The 19118-nt window shown below is 33.3% G+C and overlaps 1 protein-coding gene and 1 long non-coding RNA gene across 4 annotated transcripts in view; one reads left to right on the top strand and one right to left on the bottom strand.

The window, feature by feature from the left end:
• Positions 1-19118, bottom strand: part of LOC114246939 (uncharacterized) — a 74791-nt gene that overhangs the window by 16941 nt on the left and 38732 nt on the right. The window lies entirely within an intron of this gene.
• LOC149503546 (uncharacterized) overlaps positions 6128-19118 on the top strand; it is a 52699-nt gene continuing 39708 nt past the window's right edge. Inside the window, exon 1 of the long non-coding RNA XR_016323632.1 lies at positions 6128-6208. This is a non-coding gene — a long non-coding RNA (uncharacterized LOC149503546). The remainder of the gene's footprint in view (positions 6209-19118) is intronic.

The raw sequence follows: 19118 nt of genomic DNA on the forward strand, positions 1-19118 counted from the left end.
TTGTTTGATTTGATGAATTTTTATTTGTTTTGTTTCTGTTTAGAATGCATGTTTAACAAGATTTTTTTTAATTCATAAATTTAAGGATTTGATGTTATAGAGCTAGGAAAACATTCGTTCTTACAAATAATTTAAAAAGTAAAAAACCGTAGTCGTCCTTTTCAATTATTTACCACATAATTTTACTATCCATTTCTTCTTTCATCTTCAGTCAAGATATACTTACGCTTGTTCCGGAACTGCTATTGATTTAAATAATTTCTTAATGAAAAATACACTATTAATTTATCAGTTAAATTCATTACACTTGGCTTAAGCTATCGAACTAACTTCAGTAACTAAAGTCTGAAGAACGCAATCAAAACCCTATGTTAGCTAAATTTTTATTTGAATTTAAATTAGAATTTACTTCGTTTTCTGATCTTCTTTTTACTGATATGATATTTTTTATTCTATATTTTTTAGTGTTATCGAGGGATTAAACAACCAAAGTATTTGAATGATAGACTTTATAACCCGTTTGCTTTGTTGGAATCTACAATAAACAGGTGATGGTGAATATATCTTGAGAGAATAGAATTGATACCGTGCTGGGAGTATTTATCGGTTGGGCGGGCTTGGGCGGTGGATCGATACAAGGCCGCCCATCGTCAGCAACTGCCGAGGGTGTCGCACGTGCTCCCCTAAATTTTAAACGCGAAACTATGTAAATGTATTTAGTAGATAACATTAGGGGAATTTTCCGTCTTAGCATGTTGTACCTTTAATTTTATTGCTGTATTATTTGAAGTTTGAGATTCAATTTATATTATATATTTATATGATACTGACGTCTTCACAAGTGTGTTTGTTTCGACATAGTTTCTTTATTGAAAAAATTTATAGAAATTGAGCACATAATCCTACAGTTCTTAATATTGTTCCTATGTTAGCTATAATTTCTCTTATGAAAATACGTATTTTACAAAGCCAATAATGAGTTGTTTAAAACTACATATTAAATTCTACGGCCTATTTCGTAATGAAGTTATTTCATATTTTTTTACTAATGCGTCGTATTACGTAGACGACAATATTAGTTACTAGTTAATGAAAAAATTTCAAAACGTTCCGAAGGTCCCACGGCACTGTCCTAATTGAGAATTAAAAGAATTGTAACGCGAGTAATGTTTACATTTCCCATAATTTTTGGTAAATGTTGAATTAAGGGGTGGAAGCGCGTGGCGGGCACCCGGTTTGCTACCCTGAATGTGAATTGATTGTTCGACTTTTATCGGCCTTTCGTAAGTATTATGTTTTAGCATACAATATATAACCTAGAAGCAAAATTATATTGGTTACTAGCTGACCCGGCAGACTTCGTAGTGCCTCAATCGATAAATAAAAACCCTAAGCTTTTGTGTATAAAATAAACTTAAAACAAACAAAAGGAATCCGTCCGACGGGGGACACATCAAGTGAAAAACAAACTGGTTATTTTTATTTCATTTCGAGCATTTTCATATTTATCTACCTTTCAAACCTTCTCTGGACTTCCACAAATAATTCAAGACCAAAATTAGTCAAATCGGTCCAGCCGTTCTCGAGTTTTAGCGAAACTAACGAACAGCAATTCATTTTTATAATTCATTTATATATATATATATATATATATTTAAAGTTATCAAGGAATTAATAACACTTAACAACTTCATTTTCATTAGAGAAATTCACACTGCCCTATATTCTTGTAAAAATATATTCATAAGCATTCAATTTAGGAACGTTGTTAGATAAATTTTACATTAAATGCTCTAATGCTTTCGATATAATTTGAGCGCGAATTATCCTCCACGACCATTATACGAACCGCACACACGGTGCGTTAACGTCACTTATGCAAATTGTGTAATTTTTCAGGAGAAATGTTGGAAAATTCAACATCTTATTATATATAGTTCTGTTAGACTAAAGAAATAAAAACGATAATACGTATTTAAACTACAAACTTTAAATTTCATCAGTAAAAGCAAACATCTCACTGATAACTATTAAAAAATGTATTTTCTCATACTCAGTTCAGTTTTAACAAAAATTGCATGTGTGACTCTATATTACCGTGTGTGCGACATTATGTTATATTTATAACTATTGACTATAATAGGTATTTAAAGATTAGCTAGATTGAAAAAATATAACAGCAGACACTCCGGGACTTAGATTTATCTATTTTTCTCCTTTCTTTATTGTTAACGACAATTTGCAAACTTTTTTGTAAGTACCATTAAAGGTCATCATTAGCCAAAAGTCAGTAAAGAAATAAAGAATGCCGGTTGACAAACAGATGAGAAAATGGTAAAGAAATTTATTTTTGTCTATTTATATGTTTAAGGATTTTCAAAGTTTCTAAATTTTGATTATTAGATGTTGAAGTGTTTAATTTTTTTTCTTTCGTTAACTTCACCGTAATGTTCGGATAACGGATATGTGATAACGTTAATAATATTTAGATTTTTATTTAGCTTATATTATGATTATATTTAAAAATAAGTGCATACTACTGGTGCATGTTGTACAAAATTTGAATAAAAGTTCAGACATTTTTTAAGATTTTTGTAAAAATTCTTGGAAGTGAAAGCGTGAGTATGAAGTGAAATCAAAATTCAACGATGTCGGTTTTTGAATATCAACTTCATAATAAGATCTTGTCTTAAAATTTTACACTGAATTCAATTTTATTGGATCACAATACTGAATCGATTTTTTTTATTACAATAAAAAATTTAATAAACAATATCATTATGTAGACGGGGACTATAACAGTGGCGACTCAGCGATCCTCAAAGACAAGAATAAGCTACTGTTTCTCCTCATTACATTTCGAGAATTATCATTTTAATATCTTAAAAGCGATTGTAATATTTCCAGTGTAAAACAGAGACCGACACCGCTAGCTTCGTTATCGTTTCGAGAATCAGAAATCTGATTGTGTGTGAACGAAGAAGGTCTTCGTATGGATGCATGTGCAGATAAACACGCATTAGGCCGTTAACTTGACGTTGTACATGTTTTCCTGCATTACTCACGAGCTGCGTCACAGAGCTTTCTCGATGATTTGTCAACGCACCGCTAAAACATATCTGATTGTATTTAATATTCGTACTTGCAAATTGTCACTTGAAAGATGTGCTCGAATCATTAATTCACCGAATCATGAGTACGTCCACAAATTTCATGAAAATTCATTCTGATTTTGATCAAGTAGACCCCCGGTCGTTATATATATGAACATTAGCAGTGTTATTTACAAATCACCGTATGAATATTCATAGGTCATCCCCTCGTGAGGCCGTAGGGATGAGCAATACTTATTGTTATAGCTTTAATAATAAAAACATATTAGCCGCATCGCATGTCTGTCTTTCCGTGACCGAGCAGTTTTACACCTGGCCGAATGGGGAGACGGGGCTGTGGAGGATCGTGGGAGGGCAGACAGGGGTTTGTGGGGATAATAGGGTAAAGAGGAGGCCAAGGGGGCGAGAGCACCGTTTGTCAGCGGTCAGCTATTAATGAATGTGCCCATAATGTTTATTATGCCCGCTGAGCAATTTTTGGGTAATACTTGTAACTCATCGTTGTCTAAATTAACTGTCATGACTATCGGTCGTTTTGTTTTAATGCCTTCGGAAACAAGTATTATTTTTTCATTCCATTGAAACCATCGATTATGTACTTAGTACAAAACGACTTTAAGAATTCCTTTGGCAGAATTAAATTAAAACTGACGATATTACGAAATGACCAATTGAAGCGTATGTTATTGTTATTTTACGAAGACAATTAATTTAAGTATACACTAAAAAGTCATCGGATTTCAAGAAGTACTGATACCCGTAGATAGTTTATAACCTTGAAATGTGAGGATGATGACTCAATTGTATTAGAACAGTGCTAATGTTTCTTGTGGATGAGAGGGAAATTATCACGCGTTTTGGAAATGATCGGTCATTTTCGTGAGGCTTGCGGGAAGTCTATATCGAGCAGTGGATTTTTGTGGGATCAAGGAGAGAGAGAGAGAATTTTGGAAATCGGAAGGCATTATTACGACTACTTTTTAGGAGAAATCCTGCGGGGCTACAAAGACATTACAATACAATTTACTTTTACAGGAAGTAGAGGGAGAGCTAGGGAAAAAATGGGAATACATTTTCAAGATGAGCAAATGGGCATGCGTCATATTTGACGGAAAGTGCTTACAATCGTTTATACGCATCAACCTACAGAAGTATTATTAAGTCCTAAGTCTAAGTGGCATGGATTAATGTCCGGATCGACTAATACTGTAATATAAAACTGAAACTTAGGACTTATGTCTGAAGGTGTGTCCATCTGTTTAAGCAATAAAGAAGAGCTATCTGAGATTATTTTAAAGAATAACGTTCTTAAGAAGAGATATGTTGCTTTTAATTATGACAATCTCCATCTATACTCGTAATACGTAAATTAAACTTCTAAGAGGTTACTGGAGAGGTAAAAAATCCTCTCATTCGCTTCCTTATTGCACACCGCAAAACATTATATCTTAATCGATGCAACAAATACATTTTGCTAAGACATTCTTACTAAATTGAACAGAGAAATCGTTCTCATATTATGTCCTATTAGATACGGATAAAGAATGGCGTGTTAGCTGTCACATCTGACGCCGGGGAGTCAAAGTGACCACGTGCCATCGTTTATACGTTTAGCTTCATTTTATTATTATAATGAAATTATTTTGGACAGGGGCCGTTCGCGTGCACGCCACACGGCTTCACTTACTCCCTTTGTACGGCTATGTGGCCATTACCTCATTAAAAGATCCCCAATTCTAACATCTGTATGTGGTTAGTTTAACTTTTTGAATTAGTGGATGTTTTAGTTGATGTACGGAAAGGTGTGATTTAACGACTTATCTATTACTTTATTTCGGTTCTGAGATACATTGCTAATCACGTATATTAGACTACGTGATTATTTATGCCGTATCGATATATCGAGGTAATTTTATGTACAACATTGTAGATTTGTAATTATTTTTGCCGAAAAAATAACAGGAATAAAAACTTCGGTTATGTTGTTTGTTCGCATTAGGTCTGTAAAACGGTCAAGCGTACTGGTTCCCCTGTACGACGAGTTTTAAAACTTTTTGAGTCTTCGACCTCAAATCATCAGTCATCCGAAAATTTTGAGTAATGAAAACAATATGCAACGAACCAGATTTTTTTTCGAATAAGAGTTGTTCGCTCTGCATGTTTTTTTAAGTGTAGACTGTTCAAGTAAAGTAAGCTTTGAAATGGTCGTTCTCGAAGTTTTTTTTTTTTTTTATTGCTGAGATGGGTGGACAAGCTCACAGCCCACCTGGTGTTAAGTGGTTACTGGAGCCCATAGACATCCACAACGTAAATGCGCCACCCACCTTGAGATATAAGTTCTAAGGTCTCACGTATAGTTACAATGGCTGCCCCACCCTTCAAACCGAAACGCATTACTGCTTCACGGCAGAAATAGGCAGGGTGGTAGTACCCACCCGCGCGGACTCACAAGAGGTCCTACCACCAGTAAAGAAGTTCATTGAATTAAAATTAATCATGACCTGATCAAGCTGAAAAAACATTATCAACCACATTTGAATACAAATATTATATTCACGCAGTGTCAACGAATTTTCATTATTTTAATGTACTACGGTTTTTAATTAAATGTACTTCGATGATCGAAGTTCCGCGGCAATTAACATTCAAACGAGATAAACAGTTATTCTTAGCGTCGTATTGAAAACTTTTACTTTCGAAAATGTCAATTAGTAAAGAAGAAGTGGTAGGCAGGTAACAATCTGGGAAGAAGGGGGTCGTTGGTAGCCGACAAGTAATTAGCTAATGGAATCGTTCACCCCACCTCCCCTACGGCTTAGTGCCTACAGTATGCCTCGCGGTCCGTAATGGATTGTGGCACGCTTGCCGCGTTGATTTCACATCTCGGTTTTTTACGCTTATTTATAATTCAATTATTTTTGATACCTTTGAAATGTATTCACTCAAACATATTATATGAATTGATAGTTAATGTAAAGTCGTTGTAAGGTATTTTCCTCATTTGTTTAGATGCCGGACGAGCTCAAGGTGTCTCGGATGTTAAGCGGTTGCGGAAACCAATGTGCGACACGCATCTTGAGACATAGATATTCAAAGTAAGAAATTTTTTTTTCGTTCCTAATGATTTTAACTAAAGTGTATTTAACAGAATTAATTTGAACAATAAATGGGTGTAATTGTATCGTATTTGAAAATTTGAAATTTTAGATGTTCTTTGGTGCTTTTTTTTACGAATTTCAAAATAGGGCAAACGATGAACAGTTAGCTATTCAAATAGTAATAAAGACTTCACTAAATAGAAACCCGTTTATAATTTATTGATTTAACAAGTTTTGAATTTTGATGTTGAAAGAATGATATTTTTTTTTGTAGCTATAATAATATGTAGGTATGTATGTAGGTTTAAATTATAATCTCGCACTTTATGAGCTTTCGAACAGACTTTACCAGCTTTATACTTATAATATGCTATTTTCATGTATCAAATCTCGTTGCGTTCTTTCTTTTTTATTTCAAATTTCACAATTATATTTATTGAGACGGATCGTTATCCGTCTATAGCATTATATAGATTTGGTTGACATTAGATCAAATAATTTTCCATAATAATGGAAATGACACTTTTATAGTTAGTTGACTGCAATAAAAAACGCATAACTTGTCCTCTGACGTAAATTGAATGAACTAGAGGAGGAGGTGAGAGTTGTTCCGTCATCATCAAACAATAATAAACTTAAGCTCACTCGGGACAAGTACGGTTTTCGTCTGTAGTTTGTTTTCGGAGTCATAAAATTATAAGTACAGCGTAGTGGAAAATATTACGGCATGGTTAGAAATGGGGTTTATATTTTTACTGTAGTTGATATACGAATTTTTCTTTTAGAGTCTATACTTTTAAGTTTTTTTATTTTCGAGTAATATTTTCTGAGGATCTTTGGAAAATTACAATTACAATAAGTATTAAAATTTGCCACGTGTAGGCGTTAACATTTTCATTTAAACCACTATTAAATTTGACGTACTTTCTTTACTTGTAATACTTTTATTGAAAATTATATTGTTACAGCAATGTTGTTATAAAAAAGTTCAATTTTTATCAAATTTATTTTATTAAAGATATTACTAATGCTTAAGGCTTTATGTAAGTTGTTTTTATTACATATTTAGTTTAGCTTTTTTACTTTTTTCTTGATAAAATGATTTTCCGTAATAATATTTTTTTAAGTAAAAAATATAGGTGAAATATTAGACGCATCAGATTTAGAAATGAACTAGCCGTACTCGCCCGCTTCGCTGGGCATTTAAAATTAACATTATTATTTATTGTCATTATTATTAGCGACTCGAACACTCTTTTAAATATTAGCCTATCCCTTAAGTACATGTATTTTCTACATGGATACCAAGTTTCAAGTCAATCGGATGCATGGTTCAGTAGTTATAACGGAACATCCGTAAAAACCACTGTAGATTTATATATTAGTATAGATAAATAAACACTGATCCTGAGATTAAAACTTAAAACTATTTAATCATGCAACTTGCCCACTGAACCAGACATAATGTAGTACACAGCGGTATTTGGATACCATGAGACTTGATTTATTCAAATAAGCTTATATTATGTATGCTATTTAAATACTTTATAAATATAATATGAGGTAATCCAATGAGTCATGCCGACAGACATATTGTCTGCTCAACTAGTTTCTTGTAACTTTGCGTATCAAGTATTAGTAAATTTATTCATTCCGTGGCTTTGTTCCAACGTTGTTTCAACTTACTCAATCATGCTAATGTAACAAAGCGATAAAACTTTAGCATAAGATAATGTCTAAGCTTATATTATAGTCAATTTCAGCGCGACATCAATCTTATTATGAACTAAGATGAGATTGAATCATATTTTTACGCATCAAAATTAAAAATGTCATAAAACTTATTCAATTGATATTGTAAGATGAATATTTTTACGTAGCTATGTACACACATGACTTTAGTATTTTCATTAAAGCATCGGTGGACTAAAGCATGCGCGACATCAATCTTATTATGAACTAAGATGAGATTGACTCATATTTTTACGCATCAAAATTAAAAATGTCATAAAACTTATTCAATTGATATTGTAAGATGAATATTTTTACGTAGCTATGTACACACATGACTTTAGTATTTTCATTGATTTTCGTTATCCGTAAACACAATCGAAAACTAGTTTTACAGCTCCTTCTCAACGCTAGTATTGTTGTTATTATTTTCGATGGTTCGAGTATAGGTAATCTTTCTTTAACACGGTAGATACGTTCCTACAGAGTCCCATGTTGTGCGAAACCATGTTATATGAGATTAGAAGCCAGCACAAAAAGGAGAGTAATTCTTCTGAAAGAAACATCTCAACTACACCTGTATTATTTTTTTACTTATTATACATGGAAAATAAGCTGTAAAATTTTAGGTATTCGCATATATTGTTTGTTCATAGTGCATAATATAATTTTCTAAATAGTTTTATCTCGTTATCGCGTTGTAGAAATTCCGTGATATAAGAGGGTTTTGGGGATTCTTTTCGTTTTAGAGTGGAACCGTCTTGTAAATGTTATGGGAGAGTATCTGTACTTTACAGTTTCCGTGATCATGAATTACTGATTTGTTTTTATTTTATTATTCCCCATTATTATTATTATTATTTATTATTCCCCACGTTTGCATTTACTTGTTTGCTGATTTTTCCAAGCGAAGCAGTATGCGCGCGCAGATTGACGTGTAATTTCATTACAAACCGCCCAGCCGCCCGCCCTGTGACGTGATTGGGCCACGCATAGGATATAAAATATAACAGCTTTGCAACGCTCCGATCATATTCATGTAGCTTTGCTCATATTTCAAATTGATGTGTTTATGTTACCATAAAGTAAAGCATAGATCTAACAATGTTTCAAAAAAGATCAGTCGTATTGTTGCTCGTTTTTTGGATATATAGTTAAATGTAAATAATGTAATTGTTGGTCACAACAAAAAAGCACGAATGAGAACGGAAAAGATAGACAAATAAACGGCTCAAACGTTTTAACCATGTATGAATGACTACGCGAAGGAATGCGGCGCACGCGACTCACACACACCAAAATTTATTTACATATACACTCGCAAACGACATCATAAAACAAGTTATCTTTAAACACACATTCTCAGACAGCGTGTCTACACTAACGCACACAATCACCGGGGACGCTCACGGAGAAAATTCTTTTAAGTGGGTGTATTGTTTTTTTATTCAAATTTAAGCAGTTATAACTGATTTATACACATTTATAACTCAAAGCGTATCTTTAATTAGGACTGTGTTCAATAATATAATGATAAGTATAAAAATATTAATTACTCGCTATTTTTCATATCGATTTTAATTTAAACGGAAAACGATAAATATAATATAAAAATAAATCTGTAAAATATAAAGCAAATTAAAAACAAACGTATTCGATTCTCTAAGATTTTGTAGATGACTATGTAAATTATGAGCGTGTATTATGTTTTGTATGAAATTGTGAAATTCATTGCGAGCACGAAGATACTCGTTTAGTTGAATGGCGTAAGCAAGGTACGAGATTACTATTAGCCCGTTACTTGTCTCAATGAATGGTGCCTCTCAATAGCGCCCAAAAAGACTTCAACATTTTTGTTGGTTTAAGCGAATCAAGAATACGTGCCAAGTCGTAATAAAATTTAAACGTTATCTGCAACCTTTTGTGAAACGTATTAAGTTACATTTTATTTAATGGGACATACTAAATTATTTTACAGTTAAGTAATTTGTATGTTTAGTATTGTGTGAATTGAGGGAACGCAGTTCACTGCTTATTTTAAATAGGTAATCATTAATTTTCGAAAGTCTTCAATATGCTGAATTCTCTTCTGTAAACAAATATTATCTTGGACTGTAAAAACAATATATGAAACACAATTTGAATTAGAATATTGTAGATTTGTATTAATAAAGTTGTTTCTTTACATCTATAGAGATTATTATCCTGAGAGGAAATGTAGTGCGTAAGAATATGCGAAGTTTTATTGCTGCTTTGGCACAGGGAACTAGCCCAAACACCCACACGCCTCCGGAAATTGTACTGATGGTATCTCAGATTTAAAGTAAGCATGCTGAGCACGATTCCGTCATTAGTAGGAATTGTGCATTTTTGCTTTGCAAGAAAGGAAGTTAAGATTTGATAACGTCGAAAAATTTGGTTGAAATGTCAGTGAACTTCGTACATTTTCCTGACAAGCTTACAGAAGGTCCTAATAAATGGGTAACTACGATTTTAATGTAGATGCTTCCAGCTAATGTAGATGTGATGTAGATGACTTCCGGCACGAAAAACCATATTAAAGGTGTCATATTGTGTCCATTTTTTATTTAATATTTAGATGTGCAAATAATAAAATTTTAGCGTGTGCAGACGCGTACAAAAATAGTCTTTTACTATTGATATTTTTAAAGCATTCTAAAAGTCAAAGGCTTCAAAGTTATTTATCTGTTAGTTATGGTCCTGACTGTAGGTATATTTTGCTGTAGTTGGTATATTGTTATTAATCTCTGAACGTGTAAACTATAACATGTCAACGAGTATTCTTTGAATATAGGTCAGTCAGTATACGTAAAGACTATTGGTCATAGTGTAACGAAAGTCAATTATTAGACATCACCATCTTTAATATTTTTGCCCCAATACGATTATGCGTTCTCATTTTCAGGGTAGGTAAGCCGCTATTTCTTACCTTATGTTTTCAGATTAGTAATAGCTTGCTAGTAGTAGTAGTAGTAGTAGCTTTTATATAATGGCATTTACGCATCCAATTAAAAGTAACTTAGAAAGAACATAAATATAATTGCGCATACTTTGTTTGTTAAAGTAGCATTTAAAATTACCGCTGATATACATTTTGAAATACTTTGTACAATAATAGGAAGTAATAAGTACATAAGTCATGGGCTATTCGTATGTCAGATTCGTGATCTGTCTGTTAGTATGTCTGTCAGAAAACTGATCTTTTAATCACGATGATCCTAAAATTATAAAGGAATTTTCTGGCACTTACTGGATAGCTTTACGATAAACAAGGTAAAATGATTAAGTTACAATTCCAAGGTTTCTTTTAATTCAAGTTGTTCCTAGAGCCTTTTGCCTTAGAACACAACGTTAATATTCATGGGATACCCATAGTGACATATGTGGTTATGAGTGATGAAGTCTCATCTTTATTGTTAGAACAGCTATTTAATCCTTGAAATGCATGAATATTTTACGTCAGATGTAGGTAGAAAAAAGGTGGTTGGTATCTTAGAAATACAAAAAGTACTGTCAGCCAAAGTGTGTGCTGTGAGTTCTTTTAACTGATACATTCATTGATAGATCTGGACATGGATATGGTATTTATCACCAATATGGGAAACGATGAGATGATAATCACCAAATTAATAAAAAAATGGCGGTCATAGAGATTGCCGATAAAAGTGAAAAGTTAGAATCGTAACTTAGGATCTTACTATTAAATTATGAATATTTTTATTTTTCTTAAACTTAAACATATATTTATTTAGTACTAACTATTGTACTGCACAGTGATTCTACAATTAAACAATTAAGATATTGAATAATGAAACTCGACACTATTTGAAAGCGGCTAAAGAAGTTTTTACTTAAAAAAAATAAAAACAAATTTTTTTGTTTGTTACAAATTTTATTGTTACTAATATTTTTTTTAGTTAAGTAGGTGTAGTGAATCTCAAACTAAGCAAAATTTTGTATCTTGCACTCAGAAATTGAGTACACCTTCCTGAATGCGGTTTCAAAGTACATAATGGTTAACTAACGTGCTGGTAGTAAAAGTATTTATTCCTCGCTGCCTAGGCCAGTAGTGAGGCGAAATGCGCATATAGAATCGTTCGGCAATCAAGTTTTTTTTTATGTTTGAAATATTACTGGTGGCCCGGAGGCCTTTCCAGTTTCACCAGGACAGGTGGGCGAGCAAAGGCTCAGCCACGAGGGGTGGGATTTGCTAACAACTGCCCGAGCGCCTCCTAAGGAGACCTAACAACTCAAGAGCAATTGCTTCGCGAATGAATCTACTACCGGATCGGAATCGCGACCCGCTGAGAAGATCCGGCGAAAAACTCAGCGGGCTTATGCATCGGTTAGCTTGCACGTCGACCTCTTTGTCGAGTTCGACGAGTATGGTTACCGGGGCGGCAATCAAGTGCTCCAACTCGTACAAGCCTGTTGCGCTAGGTACCTGGATTCTCGACACAATCGCGCTAGGACCACACAGTGCCAGATCCAGCTTCAGTCACTACAATCTGCCCTTTATACACTAAGCCCGCACTATGAACTCTGCCTAGAATGTTCTTCAATGAATACAGAATTTTAACTTCGGACTGCTTTTTTTCGTTCCGATAGCTCTACGATTCCCAAATGATTCACACTAATTTACAAGCATGATAACTTTATTGATATTTTATGCCAATAAGAAAAAAAAAGCATTTTTAAACTAATTTGGCTATGGGGGTCTATCAGTTCGTTTTGGAAAAGAGGTCTCTTGCTTAAAATATGGAAGTTCCTGTACTAGTTTAACCTACTGTTTGTGATATTTGAATTGTGTTCAAATACATTTTATGAGAAGAGAAAACTTTTTTTTTTTTTAATTTGGTCATGTATCATCCATATTGACCTCTTTCGCTTTTCCTTTTTGTACAGTTGATTATCCTATGTTCAATATCGCCTATCGTCTACTGTGGAATTATGAAAATTAAGGTTTTTCATTCGCATATTCGGATATAAGATCCGTGGAGAGGTTTGTCGTCAAAGGCAGGACTGATAAGAGGAAGGCATCTACTCGACCGTGGATCTTCTAAATTCAAATCTGATCCCTTTTAATTGCCGATACTATCCAAAAATGCATAAGGTCCTGGTGAAAGCAGTTGATAGTTAAAGGGAATGGGATGCGTTTCGGTTTGAAGGGTGGGACAGCCGTTGTACTGTATAAGCGGAGACCTTAGAACTCATATCTCAAGGTAGGTGTCGGCATTTACGTTGTAGATGTCTATGGGCTCTGGTAACCACTTAACACCATGTGGGCCGTGAGCTCGTTCACCCAATTAAGCAATAAAAAATAATAAAAAATACTCTTTACCAAACCGAACAGACACGTCACGTCAATGTGTTGGTTAGTGAGATCGAGAACCGGGCAGTTACAATTTATGAATGGAGCTAACGGGTCCCTCGTTTTTGATGGCTCATTAGCATCAAGTCATAAATTGTCGTCCGAATATCACTAAATCCAAGTTTACAGTACTGTTGTTGTTTTTTCTGTCTTCTAAAAGATTCTATATCAATTTCAAACTAGTCATAAAAACAATTTGTATGAGGCTAGTTTGGTACTAAATGCAAAGTTTAGAAAATTATTTGCTGTAAAGCTATTTTGCTAGGCGCTAGAAAAAAATCTAAGCATACACTTAGAACAGTGTTAGTTGATCCTGTTTCTTTCGTTTGTCATGAAACCTAAGTCCAGCAGTAGCCAAATTCAGTTTGATTTATATACTCACTATCAGACGAAAGGAAAAAGTAAATTGACGATGTTACCTCAGTAAAGCAATTTTAGTACATCATTTCTAACGGCGTATCGAATTAGCTAGAAAGCGGCTGTTAAAATTATGTCTCCATAAATTGTACGAATGTCTGTCGCCCAGAGTAAAGGCAACAGTCAAATCCCCGCAGCAGTTTATATTTTGTTATTTAGAGATCGTTGTTGCTCTTTTTGCAAAGTTACATTTTTATCTCTCAAATCATGTAGAGAAATCGAAAATTTCGGAATCCGGTCTTGTTATGTTCGTAATGTCTCAAGGAAAGTGTTGTTTGGTGTGTTTCTGAAGAACGCGAGCCTACTTAATACGTTGAACAACAAAAATGGGATACTTTGTTAACCGATGCAGTTATTAAAAATGATTATGATGATAAATTGGTCAAACATTTTATTAATTAACTAGCTGATCCGACAGACTTCGCAGTGCCTCAATCGATAAATAAAAGGCCTAAGCTTTTGTATAAAATAACCTTAAAACAAACAAAAGGAATCCATCCGACGGGGGACACATCAAATTGTTATTTTTATTTAATTTCGAGAATTTTTATATTTATCTACTTTTTAAACCTTCTCTGGACTTCCACAAATAATTTAAGACCAAAATGAGCCAAATCGGTCCAGCCGTTCTCGAGTTTTAGCGAGACTAACGAACAGAAATTCATTTTTATATATATACTAGCGACCCGCCCTCGCTTCGCTTCGGAAACATTAAAACACACATGAAACAAAAAATAAAAAATAAATAAAAAAAAGTAGCCTATGTTCATCAGGGACAATGTCGGCTTCTAATGGAAAAATAATTTTTCAAATCGGTCCAGTAGTTTCGGAGCCTATTCGAAACAAACAAACAAACAAATCTTTCCTCTTTATAATATTAGTATAGATATATAGATTACAGAAAATGTAATCTGATTATAAAGGTTAAGGGAATCACAATATAATAGGAAATAGTAAAGATAAATTAAACACTCTCCTGATATAAGACGAGTCTTACAACAAATATTTGAGCTTCAAATCGAGTGCGCTTCAAGTTCTCCAGTGTTACTCAAGTGGAAAAGCGAGGAGGTTCACACGCCTCTTAAAATTAGGGATGGCTTCTAAATTCTAGCTTAACTAGTTGGTAGGTGATTGGCATTACTGAAATGAAAAATAAGTGAAACTTCAAATTGAACAAGGCTTGCATTGCCAGATTTACTGGTGATAGGACCGCTTGTGAGTCCGCGCGGGTAGGTACCACCGCCCTGCCTGTTTCTGCCGTGAAGCAGTAATGCGTTTCGGTCTGAAGGGTAGGGCAGCCGTTGTAAGATACTGATATCTTAGAACTTATATCTCAAGGTGGATGGCGCATTTACGTTGTAGATTTCTATGGGCTCCTGTAACCACTTAACACCAGGTGGGCTGTGAGCTCATCCACCCATTTAAGCAATAAAAAAATTTTTTTTTTCTTGTGTTCCGAAATCAAACATAGTGGGGCAAAACAGTACATATTGCGGAAATCAACAAAGTATTGTATTTGTTTCTTAAAATGTGATTTTGTTAACGAATAAACGAAGGCATCAAAAACTCTAAAATAAAATCTTTTAATTCTGATTTAAAACAAATCTTATTAATTTTCTAAATTTGATTTGTATGTACTTGTAATAATTAATATTTCTACGTAATGATTTCATTAAACAACTTTTCATTGACTCAAGCGACTCCATCGTTGTTTTCTTCAATTTAATTAAAACATAATAGATTAAGCTAAAAATACAGCGGGTACATTACCGATACTGTGTACATTATCGATCGTAGTTTTGGCCTACCAAACAATGTCATATTACACCTATGTGGTATGACATTGTTGACATCGCTAGAAAATTGGTCTACGAACGATATAATATGTAGGTCACCGCCGTAACGGACCTAAAAATCAGCGTATGAACTAAAAACTAGTCACCCGTAATTGAATCTTGGGCTATCATGTGCTTTGTTACTTGATTTCAATATGAGTTGTATTTCATACTGTAACAATTGGGAGACATTGTTATAGTAGGTATTCTTATATTCGAGTTCCTCTACTGCTGTCTAGCAGCGGAGAAAATGTAACTTTCAAAGATGCTGCTCTCAAGACCGAGAGATTGCTGCAGCTACACCACTCCCTCAAGTTTTTGTCCAAGAGTGCCGCTCTTACTTATTTTGCCAGAGATATTGAGTTGTAATTCTTTTTGTTTCGTTTTGCCAAGAAAATTATTGATGCTTATTCAGTATTCCACAAATAGGTATGTTCTTTTCTTCTTTCTTTCCTATTACCCGATATAGGGCTCGAATCAAATCCTTCCATTTACATCGGTCTTGGGAGATCTGTTCTAGCTCCTCCCACGTTATGCTCAAGACACCTAGCTCGTGCTCCACCGAACGACGCCAAGTTGTTCTTACAAATAGGTATAATACAAATACACATAGGTACAATACAATAATATAATATAATACAATATATAATACAAATTTATTTTTCGGTATATTAATAAGTGCGACATTTAATTCCAAAATTATGAACTGACTTCGAAAACTTTCATTAGTCATATAACTATCCAATTTAATTCCTATATGAATCTACTTGATCCAATCCGAGGATATGAATGTACTCGTATATAATGTTATGTCTTACAGTAAAATAAGATAGGAACTTACAGGGTTATACCTATTTCCCCCTCGACCGGGTATCCGTAAAAGGATTCCCCAGCGTTAAAAAAAAAAAAGGTTTATACCTATTTATTTATTTTATATCCTTTAAATATAAGTCTAGTAACAAACACGCGTTCATGTTTTATCGATCAAAATATCAATTATGATTATCCAAAATGACGTGGTTTATAATGTTACAGTCGTTCCTTTTCGTCTTAGTCCGTTGAGGGGAGACCATCAAAAATCACATCGTCTTTTCGCATTAAAAGTGTACAATTTCCAAAAATACTCGAAATTGAGTTAATTTTCGGAATCATTTGGTATCAGCAGTATTTTTTGCATAAATACTGTCAAAAGAGCGCAGTTTAGTTTTAGTATATTTTTTTTTAGTTTACCTATATTTTGACTACTACGAGTATTAATAAAATTAATACACAATTTTATCTTACTTTAAAGGACAGATAATGTAACTGGTAAAAACTAAAAAATAAATGTTGCAAAGATGATTAATATTAAAAATATCATATGTTAAACCTTTAAAATACTCTCCTGTAAAATTTTGTAAGTTTTGAGATTGTACACTTTTAATGCGAGAAGACGACATGACAATCAAACGCCAAGATGTACGTTCGCTATGAAGTTTAGAAACTTGATAAGGTATATTGGTATAACTGTCGGGGTCGCGGAACATGGGAACCGAGTCGTCGCCCACGCAATTCGCAACCGGTGCGCGGTACCTTCGCGCGGACAAGTGCACGCGCCGATCTTAGAGATACGAAGCCGAAACGTACCTACATGCGCCGTTTAACTGTGCACACGGAATTACAAGGCATGCGGCTACGAAGCGAAGAATGAATTTATTTTTATATACAAAAAAACGTATTTTGAATTATTCGAAGCGTTCCCATAACAGAACAATTTATGTGTTCACATCATCTAAAAATTCACCAATACAAATATTTATATAAACTAGTGGTCCCCCGGTAGTCGAAATTCGACTATAATCAATTGAAATTACAAGTTTGTACGCTATTATGATTCTATTTTCAAAAAAGCTATTATCCTTCTGTAATAACAGACTTCGCCAAGACTACACTTTAGACAAATATTAAATAAGACAAACAATATTAAATTTATTATCAATTTGACTACAGACTATAAGCAATAAGAAAAGTTTGAAAATAAACAAATAGTACGCATGCCTGTGTGTGTCAAATACATGGTAGGGTGTGGCTTTTTTTTGTTATTGATTTCATGTATTTTTTAGGCATAATTAAAAAAATATATTTTGAAATTTCACACTCTTCCGTCCGCGCAATTTTCGTAAAAAAGGGTACAAAGTTTTAGCTTCACGTATTAATATACAGATTTAAAAAATTAAGTGTACCTTTGTGATTTCAAAATAAAGATAATTAATTATATTCTATAAATTGATTAAAACAACAATATGTTTTTTATTTTTTTCGTTTGTCTTTGTTTTATGTGGTTGTGTGTTTGTTCGGACTTTTATTGGCAATGATATTTATGAAATGCTAATTAGACTTATTAAATACTTAGGGTTGCTGCGCAAAAATTTTAAAAGCGTTTTTAATGTATCAAATATTATGCATATTTTTTTACAAATAATATACGGGACTTACGTGCTACTAAATAGTTAATACTAAATGCACGCATTTTACATTTTGGACTTTCTAGTATTTTAATTTTAGCTTTTGAAGTAGTCTTGTTAGGATTGCTTGGGAAAGCATTTAAATAAATTACACAGACTTCTGAATTTTGAATGAAGGCTTTTCTTCGTCCAGTCTTTCATACGTCCTTTTGTACAAAATATAAATGTTGTTTTAGCGTTAATGGTACACAACAGTTTAATATAATTCGTCAGTATTATGCACTTTTCGAGTCTTTAAAATTAGTAAATGTAGTGATAGTGTCGAAGTTTAAAGTAGAATCTGCGTTAAAAGTTAGTATGTAATAACATAATTGTTTCAAAATCGATAATAAACGTATTTAACGTGAATATAATATCACAACTAAAATAACTTTTCTTTTCGACTGTTCATTACATTAATGACATCATCGGGGGTATAAAAGCGAATTAAAATACTAGTTTCCTAATTTTTTTTCGATTATGTTAAAGCTCCAGCTAATTGTTTGTCGGGCTAATTTATTTTTAACACGTGCTGAACAAGTTTTCAGTTTTCAATAAAAAAATGTTTACTACCGTGGTGAGATTCTTAAACCCAAAAATCTTCAGAATGTATGTATTTTATACCTTTAAACGAGCAATTCTTGTATATATATAATCTGAATCTCGAAAACGGCTCCAACGATTTTCATAAAATTTAGTATACAGAGGATTTCCGGGGCGATAAATCGATCTAGCTACGATTTATTTTCAGAAAATGTTGTTTTATTCGTGTTTTCAATAATCAACTTTATCGATAATCAACTTTATGACTCTTCCCGACATCTATTGGCGAATAATAATACTATTTTTCTTAATTGAAAGCAACTAACTGCTTTAAAGAAGAAACAAGATGGCGTTATCAAATATCGAGCAAAGCTCGGTCATCGTCTAGTAATAATTATTCGATATCAACAATGTAAACTATAAGAAATGGAATAGAAATAGCCTATAGATTGTGTAACAACTATTTTCTCCTTTTAATCGATTAGCTCAGTGATATCGATTCAGCA

This window comes from Bombyx mandarina, chromosome 01 (genome assembly GCF_030267445.1).
Source record: "Bombyx mandarina strain Sakado chromosome 01, ASM3026744v2".
NCBI classification, from domain to species: Eukaryota; Metazoa; Arthropoda; class Insecta; order Lepidoptera; family Bombycidae; genus Bombyx; species Bombyx mandarina.